Source organism: Mustela putorius, unplaced genomic scaffold (assembly GCF_011764305.1).
Source record: "Mustela putorius furo isolate JIRA1106 unplaced genomic scaffold, ASM1176430v1.1 tig00000929_pilon_pilon_pilon, whole genome shotgun sequence".
NCBI lineage: Eukaryota > Metazoa > Chordata > Mammalia > Carnivora > Mustelidae > Mustela > Mustela putorius.
The window spans coordinates 607,125-617,554 of NW_025421520.1; positions in this window are offsets into that span (position 1 = coordinate 607,125).

The following is a 10,430-nucleotide window of genomic DNA, read 5'->3' on the forward strand; positions in this document are numbered from 1 at the left end:
CGTTTCATTTTCTTTCCAGCGGGCGACCCCAGGATGAGGCCCCGGGGGTGGCTCCTTAGGATGTAGGTCCCAGCAGAAGGGATCTGCTGGGCAGACACCCAGAACAGGGGTGTCTGCCTCTTATTTTGACGGGGACAGAGGGGATTTTCACTTGTCTGATTGTCTTTCCTAAGGAGCTTCCGAACCACTAGGCTTGAAGGGCCTGTTTGGGACAGAATTGGAAAATGCCCTTTGGTCTGGGGGTGCGGGGAGTGTTGGTTTTCTGCCCCGGGTTTTGTTCTGTGTGTCAGAGTCAATGATCTGGTTAGTCTCCCTGAGTGAATCTTCATGTATGGAAATGGATAACGTGTTTTTGGACACCTTGAGCCTTTCCTCATGGCAGGAATGCAAGTGACACTGTAGGGCTCACGGCTTACTGTGCCCCTAACCACGGTCCAGAATGCCCAGTGCTTACCCCAGCCTCTTTGAATGCGGTGCTGCAGACCTCGAGGACTAGCTCTCGTGGCGGCCGTGCCGGGAACACTGCTCCAGAGCAAGGGAGGACCAAGGAGGGTTATTCTCCTAAGAAGGTCTTCAGAGGAGATCCCATCTAGAGTTGATGTTTAGAACGGCGAACGAGCAAAGGGATGGCTCTTTTACTCTCCCGTTGTTTTCCGAGGCATCTGGTAGGGGAGACAATGAAACGTTCCCTCCCATGACAGGGCCGTTCTGTGTCGCTGTGTGTTCTGAAGGCCCATTTTGGGCTCTGATGCAATGTCCTACATAAAGTACAAAAGATATTTGGGAATGGTTTGTTTGGTGGAAGGAATTTTCAGGAGAAAAGCTGACCTGGCTTCCAAAGGGAAAAGGACTTTAATTAATGAGTTAATTAATTTAAAGGTTTTATTTATTTATTTGAGAGAGAGAGATAGAGCATGAACAAGCAGAGGGACAGAGGGAGAGGGAGAATCAGATGTCCTGCTGAGCAGGGAGCCTGACCTTGGGCTTGATTCTGGACCCTAAGATCATGACTTGACCCTTAACTGACTGAGGCCCCAGGCATCCCAGGAAAAGGACTTTATATTAATGGTGCAAGTTCTGATTCCAGCAGTGAAATATGGTCAATTTGTAAACGGACAGAGCAGCCAATCACACGGGCCATGGGAGGCGGATGCTTTTTCCATTTGGGCCCGTGGCTTTAATTCAGGTTAAAGCAGTAATTAACCTGTGGTGGGGCTCGAAGCCAATCAGGTGATTTGCACGTCCTCTGAAATCGCTGGTGTTTTAATGGCAGCAGGCGAGGCATACTAGCGAGAGCTCCCTTCTCCGTGGGGCTGGGCACGGGAAACGGAGTGAGGAAGCAGCTTGGGCCACCACCTGTCTGCCCGCCTTCTCACCTCAAGGCATGTCCTGTCCTACAAAGGCACATCTGCTTTTACCAAAATATCACTCAGGACCTCTTGAATCTCTTTCTCTGCTTTTGCCTGAAATAAGGTCTCGGTCCTGGTCCCTCGTCTTCCGTCCCATGTCAGTGTTGTGCGAGCAGCACCGCTGTGATGGTCAGCCCGCGTGGGGAATGGCGGCTTCCGTCCCAAGGGGTGGGGGTCCGTCCCCGTGACCGTCTCCCCAGGTTCTCAGCCTGCTTCCCCAGCGTGTTCTGGTCCTTGATTCCACGAGATAATACACGAAAAGCCACGAATACTCCAAGTGATTTCTGACAGCGTGGTGGGGAATGGCAGGGTGTGGGTCCAGAGCACAAGTCAAATGACAAATGCAGCGTTTGGTGTCGCACGTTGACACGCAGAGACATGGCCGGCCGTCCCCATCTGGTGATCTTCGCGGTCGCACTTACATTAGAAGTCAGGGGGGAAAGTCAGAGGAAGCGACAGGACTTCACTTGTCATTTCTCTGGACTCATACCTCGAGCGAAGTACCAAATTCTTCTTGTTTTTGAGAGGATTATATGAGGTGGCGGAGAGTCCTTGGTACCGGCCGTCCGAGATGTCACTGTTCCTGGAAACTCCATTTTATTCCAGTTAATGTTGGAGTTTGGTGGCCAGACAGCTTGTTATTGTCGAAAATACCAGTTCCTTGGTGAGTCCGGGTCTCAGCTGACTGACTACTGAGAGTGTGAAAGCATCACCAGTGCGTTTTATCTTTCAAAAAAGATTTATTTATTTATTTTAGAGAGAGCCTGTGTGTGCTTGCGCATGGGGCGAGGGGCGGGGAGAGGCGGAGGGACAGGGAGAAAATCTGGAGCCCCCCCCCGCCCTGGACGCGGGGCTCGATCTCACACCCCCCGCGCAGACGTCGAGAGTGGGACGCTTAACCGACTGAGCCCTCGGGTGTCCCACCGTTGCATTTTAAATAGTAACGTCACTTACGTTTTTTGATAAACGTATTTAAAAATATAGTTACACACAGTTAGGATGGAAACCGAATTATGTCTTAGCGAGAATGACTAGTGGTGTTGAGCATCGTCTGAGTTTATTTCACATCAGCCCTTCAAAGAGTTTAAAGCCCTTGAATAAGAGAAATTGGGCTTAAGTAATAGTTATATACATTTCTTACATGTTTGAGTGGAAAGTATAAGAAAAATACATACTCTTTTCGGGTACACTAAACATTTTCTTTTAAAATATTATATAATGTTTGATGAATGCAAAAATCAGAACCCTTTTTAGTACATTTGACAAGTCTTGGCTGCGTTGTTCTTAGGTGTCTGCTGTCCTCTCTTGTCACAGAGACATGACAGCTGTCCAGTGCTGGAGCCCGGAGGACGCACAGACTCTTGTAAGAGCAGCGAGGGTCCCACAGAGTGGGGGCTGCACCGAGAGTCCCACGGAGCCCTGCCCGCCTGCCTTCCACAGCCTCATGCGGGGACAGCACACCACAGTGAGGGCTGAGCGAGTCTCCAACCCCTGAGTCCTCCACGTTGTGTGCCGCTTCCCCGAGGACTTTGGGTGTGAGGACATGCATGTGTGGTGCCACCGTGCTCTTTCAGCAAAGACTGCAGTGGCCACCAGGAGCGTCGGGGTGGGGGGTGGTCAGGAGGCCTGGCTCTGTGAGCACATCTCTCGGAGGACACTGAGCTGAGACTTTCTGATCTGGGGCTCAGGGTGTGTGGGCCTGACAGACCAAGTCCCCCTCTGGAGGGGGGGCCCTGAGCTCTAGACCCTGCCTTGTTAGTGTCCAGCAGTCACCACAGCTTGTCCCTTTCGGCTTGTGTGTGGGCCACTCGTGCGCTCTGCCAAAGCCTGGTCTCGCGCTCTGTGGCCTGCGTCTGAGTTGCAGCTGGACGGGGGCTTCTTGTGGGCCCGGCGTCCATCTGGCCTGGGGGCCTGGCAGGGAGAGATGGGCAGCCTGGCGGTTCGGGTGTGTCAGGTCGTGTGCCCTGCAGGGGGCTGGGTCAGGTTCCTTATGGAGGGGCAGTGGCTCCGGGCCTGGGCCCCGTCGTGTTGTCAGCCTCGCGGTGTCCTCTCTCTCCCCAGTAGCTGTCCCTCAGAGAAGACGGGACAGGTTCTCCCTTTGCTCTTCCGGAGGCCGTGGGGCTCCCTGGGTTCTGCAGGTGCCCCGACTGTTTGTGGGGTGGCGGGAGGGGTAGGAGCTGAGCCCCTTGCGCCTTCCACCTTGGCCCGACCCTGTGTCTGTCGTGACAGTCGGCTTCTATGCCCGTGCGTCAGGGAGGGTGCCCTTGTGTTTGGTCCCTGGTGGTGAACTACCGTCGTGTGCGGCCGCGTCCATAGCACCTGACTCCCCCGAGAAAACCTCGCGGAGATGCCCGTGGGGTGAGGTGGACAGAGGTGCTGGTGGGTGCCGTGTGGGGTGGCGCGTGGGGGCGAGGGGTCCCCACTTGAAGCCCTTGCGCCGTGGGGGGCACGCGTGGGGCTTGCCCGGCAAGGAGGGCCCCGTTCTGAGCCCCCGTGGCCGTCAGTATCTCTTCCTGCTCCTGCGGCCTCGAATGCGCCTGCACTAAGGCCCTGTGGCCGCGTCTGGCTGGGACAGAGACTCCGACGTCAGACGTGAGACTGGGCCGACGGTCATTTCTTGCCGAGCCAGGTCTGGGCGAAGGGCCTCTTCCGGCCGGAGCCAGGCCGCGTGCTCGGGCGCCATGGTGCTGTGCCCAGGCGGTGCCCCGCCCGCCGGTTGCTCCACACGGTCGCCGGGCCGGTCTCCTTGGGAGCGGCCGCACCAGGCCGTGGGGTTCGCTTCCGTTTCGTCTGCGGCGAGAGGCAGGTGCTTCGAGAGGCCGCGTTAGGTGTGGGCGTTCCAGACCCAGAGAAAACGCGCATGAATTTTTAATTGCTGGGAGCCTAAGCATTTTGACGGTTGAATAAAGAAACCTTTTCATTTTTTTTTTAAAGATTTATGTATTTTAGAGAGAGAGAAAGAGAGAGATTGCAGGCGCATGAGCGGGAGGAGCAGAGGCAGAGCAAGAGCCTCAGCTGATCTGCCGGAGTGAAGGGCCTGACTCGCTCCCATGAGCCCGAGATCATGACCTCGGCCCTGACCGAGTCAGGCCTCCCCCGACTGTGCCGCCCAGGCACGCCAAGAAATCATTTTATTCATTTATTTAAAAAAATTTTTTTAAAGATTTTATTTATTTGACAGAGATCACAAGCAGGCAGAGAGGCAGGCAGAGAGAGAGGGGGAAGCAGGCTCCCCGCTGAGCAGAGAGCCCGATGCGGGGCTCAATCCCAGGACCCTGAGACCATGACCCGAGCAAAAATCAGAGGCATAACCCTTGGAGCCATCCAGGCACCCCCCCCCCCCATGACAATTTCTGATAATCGCTTCTTCCTCACATACAGTGAGCCTTGGTTTTAATTTACTGCTGTCCCAGAGGATGGGCGCGTCCGTGCGGGTCAGGCAGCCTGACAGGTGGAAACTGCGGCGCTGGTCGCTGAAACCACCTTGTGAAACTCACACAAGGAAGGCCAGTGTCCGGCCAAGGCAACGTCAGAACAGTCTGGGGATGAGGAATGACTAGAGAAAAGCATTGGGGCACCTGGGGGCTCAGCAGGTTATACCTCTGCCTTCGGGTCAGGTCATGGTCTCCGGGTCCTGGGATCCAGCCCCACGTCAGGCTCTCTGCTCAGCCGGGAGCCTGCTTCCTCCTCTCTCTCTGCCTGCCTCTCTGCCTACTTGTGATCTCTGTCTGTCAAATAAATGAATAAATAAATCTTAAAAAAAAAAAAAAAAGAAAGAACAAAAAGAAAAGCATGAGCAGTTCCTGAGGGACAGAAAGACCACATGTTAGCGACGAAACGAGGTTTTGCTTGGTCGCGTGTATTTTGTCTCTTGGGGAAGTAAGATGTAGCTCTGAAAGAGCAGCTGATTTAGTGCTATTCTGAGAAGATAAAAATGTGCAATCAAGCTGAAAATTTGGATATTTATATAGATACGCCTGTTCTTATTTTTCAAAGGTTTCGAGGGATTGAAATATAGATTTTAAACCCACTTTAGGATCATATCAGTTCATTAATGATAAAGTCTATTAGTGATGCTAAAAAGTTGATATTTTTGGTCTAAATGCTGTTAAAGAATATATAGCATTTGTTTAATGATTAAATGTTTTTCATAGGTATTCTGGAAAACACCGGATATCCAGGGTAAATTTAAAGTCAAGCACTATGGAAAAAAGAATGTTCCAGACTGTTAGAGGTGGTCTTACATAAAATAACACGTCTCACGAAGATTGTAATTAAATGGGTACTAACTAAAATCAAAACCTTGTTTTGAAAGATTCTACCAGGTCTGGATTTATTGTTACCGTGTTCCTCATGTAGTGTTTCCTCTGGAATATCGAAAGATGCCGCTTTGCTGTGTGGGATACACGAGCAGCGGAAGGAAGAACGCAGTCTCGTGGGACAGACAGTTGTTGGAACCTGCGGCCTGGAGAAGCGGGGGGTCGGGCCCTTCCTGGAACCCAGTGGCTCCCGCTGTGGTCTCCACGGTCTTCTGGTTCACCCAGCAGGGGTGGGAGGTATGTTCTGGGCCCTCCAGCGCGGACGCAGGGAGACTGCTGAGATGCCCCCAGCCCACAGAGCTGACGGCGGCCACGCCACACGCGAAGGCCGGATGTGAAGGCAGATGGGCCGCGGCTGCTGGCCCCACGCTCCTGTGTGGCCCAGCGAGAGCTTGGCTAAAATGTGGCAGGACCAACTGTAGAACACGTCTTGCCTCCTCCAAGCCCTTCTCCAGTTCAGGCAGTGACCCCCAGGAAGATCTGACCCTGTCGTTCTCCTGTTGGAAACCTCCCCAGATGCCCCGGAGGAGGCCCACGCCCCCCACTTCACACCCGTCCCCCAGGCCCACGCTCCTCGCTCCTCGCCGCCGCCTCTCCCCAGGGATGCCCTCCAACCCGTCTGTGTTCCCACACACACTTGTTTACAAGTTATGCGTGTGCTGTGTTGAGCTAATGCTTGTTATAAGTCAAGTTAAAAAACAAATTTAAAAGAATGAGGGATTAATAATCATTGAAGTGATTATTGATTAGTCATTAAGACACAGTTTCAGGTATGAAAACTCCTCCATAGGGGTGTCTGGGCGGCTTAGTCCGTTAAGCATCTCTTTCCTGCTCTGCGTGGAATCCACATGAGGGTCCTCTCCCTCTGCCCTCCCCTGCTCGTGCACACCCTCTCTCTCTCTCTCTCAAATGAATACATCTTGGGGGCCTGGGTAGCTCAGTGGGTTAAGCCTCTGCCTTCGGCTCAGGTCATGATCTCGGGGTCCTGGGATCGAGCCCCGCATTGGGCTCTCTGCTCGGCAGGGAGCCTGCTTCCTCCTCTCTTTCTGCCTGCCTCTCTGCCTGCTTGTGATCTCTCTTTGTCAAATAAATAAATAAAATCTTTAAAAATATCTTAAAAAGAGAGTATGACAAAATTAAAAAAACTTCCCCATACTCACCAAAATTACTATTGATAATGTTTCAGATGCTTAATTTTTTTTTTAAAGATTTTTAAAAAATTTATTTATTTGACAGACAGAGATCACAAGCAGGCAGAAAGGCAGGCAGAGAGAGAGAGAGAGAGGAGGAAGCAGGCTCCCCGCTGAGCAGGGAGCCCGATGCGGGACCCGATCCCAGGACCCTGAGATCATGACCTGAGCCGAAGGCAGAGACTTAACCCGCTGAGCCCCCAGGCGCCCCCTCAGATGCTTAATTTTTCAGTATCTTTGATTTTAATGTCTTTAAGCTGGTTGTCTACTATCTCAGGTCACAAGACGCAGTTAGAACAGTGTCCACTTTTGATGATAATATATGTAAACCCATATTTGGATGAGTCTAAAGGATGAGTTATGGTCTTTTTAGCCACTTTCTTGTTGGGTCTGGTTAAATTGCTGTGCCTTTGACCTCAGAATGTGTCCAAAGGACAGTTCCCACTAAGAGAAGTGTAAGTACTCACCCCCATTTTCTGTGTTTTTGTGGTTGTTAACAAACATGATTCCTTTGCAAGAATCCCTTCAAGTCTCTGGCTCGTGCTATGTTGGTTAGAGCGGGTCTTCTGGTCCACAAGTCACATCACCAGGCGCAGTGCTTTCCCGGTGAGCTGCAGGGCGTCGAGAGAACCGTGGGAGGGTCATCCATGCTTCCTCCCCCAGAACCCAGTGGGCGGTTGGCCAGGGCCTCCTGAGGCTGCAGAATCAGCCCGTGTGTCAGATAGGCTTCATCGTGAATGGACATGGGGGCGTGTTCCAGCATACACACTCAGTGATTTTTGCTGAATAAATAAAAGAGTTACAGACTTACAGAGCTGGAAGAGTTTCCCTGGTCTGGTTGCAGCAGTGTATAAATATTAGGTGAGGAGCTTCAGATCTACGACGTCGAGGTTGCACGGCCTCCCAGAAGGACCCCGACAGGGAACCTGAGGAGGGCTGTGGGGCGGGCAGTGTCTCGGTCCGAAAGTCTTCAAGGGAGGAATGGACATGAGAGTGTGGCGAGCCCTTCCTAGAGTCGGGGACGGCCGCTTATTCCTCCAGTCCCTTCTGTTTGCTTTAGGGCTAGACTGTTTTCGAAAGTGAATCTGAAAATTGACTGTAATCACAAGTAACAGAGTCTCATCCTGAAAATGTCTTAACTGGATCTGCCTTCATGAGAAGTAAAAGCTGATTTATTTTCTTTCTTTTTTAAAAAAGATGTTACTTATTTATTTGAGAGTGAGTGCATGAGTGGGAGGAGGAGAGAGAGGGACAGGCTGGCTCCCCGCTGAGCATGGAGCCCTGACATGGGCTCCATCCTGGGGCCCAGAGATCAGGACCTGAGCTGAAGTCAGGTGCTTCACCCACTAGCCACTCAGGCTCCTGAAAGATGTTTTCTGTATTTCTAGAGCACAGATTCCCTGTCTCACCCCCTAGCCCATTTCTCTGGTTGTCAGTGTGAAACGTTAATAAAGCACAAAGGAATGTTGGGGAGCAGTGGGGGTATCTGTACCAGGGACAGTGTTCGTTCCTACTGTGTGGTTTTATAGCAGTAAGGTGACGGCAGGAAGTGCATTTCTGCGCCATAATCCTCAGGTTTTCCTGCCACTGTTCATGGAGTGTCAGTCTAACCTCTAGAACAACCTTTAAAGTTCAGATTCCTCATCTGAGAATGTTTGCAAATGAGCTAATGAGAGTTCTTCAGCCCAGACAGTGTTGGGGTGAGATTTACTTACTCGGTTGGAATAAAATGTACATCATTCAGAAAATACAACAATTCATATTTGAGAGCTTCCTGAAGCAGCCACGGCCAGGGAGCGGAAGAACACACACCATGCTCTCACTTTCACTTAGAAACTGCCATTTCGGTATCAGCTTCAGCTTTGCTGAAGGACAAGTTCTAAAGCCATATCAGTGCCAAAGATCCCGGATAAATGTTTGTGTCCAGGAGTGGGGGACCGAGTCGTTGGATTAACCCCCTGAGAACACAAGAGAGCCTGGACAAAAGCAGGAAGTACAAGAAGGACCAGAGTGAAGAGGTGGGGGTTTGAGACCCAAGAGTGTCCGCCGGTTCTGGGGAGGGGCTGCCAGGGACCCTGGTGTGCTTTCCAGCGAGTGGGGACCCAGTGGGCTGCACGCTGGGAGAAGTGCTTCAGCAGAGACAGGACAGCTCTCCCGTGGGAATAGAGACCCAGCCATGAATCATCTCAGTTTCTGCTTAGACAAGGCTGTCAGGGTCTTTGGATCTTAAGCCACCAGACAGAAGCAGGATTCGGTCTTCTCTGGAAGAAGGTGGCATCATTCGAGTTTGAGGAAGCTTCGCAGCCCCCCCCCCATTGATGTCAGGACCAAACAAAAATGACATCGGGAGGGAAATTCAGACACTTATCCTTTGCCGGTTCTTCATTTTCACTGTGAATAATGAGTGCTGGTTTCCCACTGACCTATAACGTCAGGCAGGCAGGGAAACCTCTGGTCAGTAGCGTGGATTGAGTCCCTCCTATGTACCGGGCACTGTGCTGGACACTGGATATGCAAACATGAACAAGACGCAGTTGCTGCCTTCCAGAACCTTCCCTGCCGTGTTTCCTCCCTCCAGCACTTTCTGTGCCTCCAGAAAAATTTCAGTCTTCTAGCATCTCCCTGCCCTCCAGAACATTTTTGTCTTCCAGAACATTCTCTGCCTTCCCAAACCTTCCCTGACTTCCAGAACCTTCCTTGCTCAGCATTTTCTCACAAGGCCGAGGCATGAAGCGGCAGGATAGGGGTTGGAAGTTGGACTGACCATGTGTCCTGCTGCTCGCGTCTCTAGATGCTCAGCAGAACGAGGGAGGAACGCAGGGTCCACGGTGGCGGTTCCGACAGTGGCATAGGGTAGCTCTGCTGTTGGTGAGCGAGGACAGTGGTGCCCTGAGAGGCTTTGGAAAAGGTGAGGAGCCCTGTCCGCTGTGTGTGCTGAGTGTGCGCGTCCCGCAGGGAGGGTGACAGATGGCTTTGCACTGCGTGAGCCTTGACTGCTCCTCTGTCTCTGGGACACGGTGACGGACTGCATTTCTCCTTTCTGCCGTGAGCAGCCAGGCGGCGTCTTTGTGGGAAGCGGGGTTCGGTGGGCGCGCACAGTCCGAGCCCCCAGGCTGTGTCTGGCTCTGACCCAGCTCGCCGTGAGGAACGTCGCATCAGGTCCTCGAGCGCAGGGAGCAGAGCACAGTGTGTCTGCAGTCGCCCCGCGTGTCGTGGAGGCTTGATTTCCTTGTGGGACACTCAGCGGTGCTCTGGCTCTGGGTGTTCAAGGCACACTCCCTTGGAAAGCCGGATTTGGGCCCCGGAGGTCAGTGTAGCCCCTTTGGCCTGTGTGGCCGTGTGGGCTGTTGGCACAGAGCTGCCTGGAGGCCCAAACTTGGTCGTCCGGGGAGACGGGGGCAGGCGTGGTGGCCCTGATGCTGCAGGGCGGCCACCTTCCCAGAAGTTCCGATTTACCCACTTTCAGATACTTCCTAAAATTCTGGGATTTTACTTATTTATTAGTTTGTGAT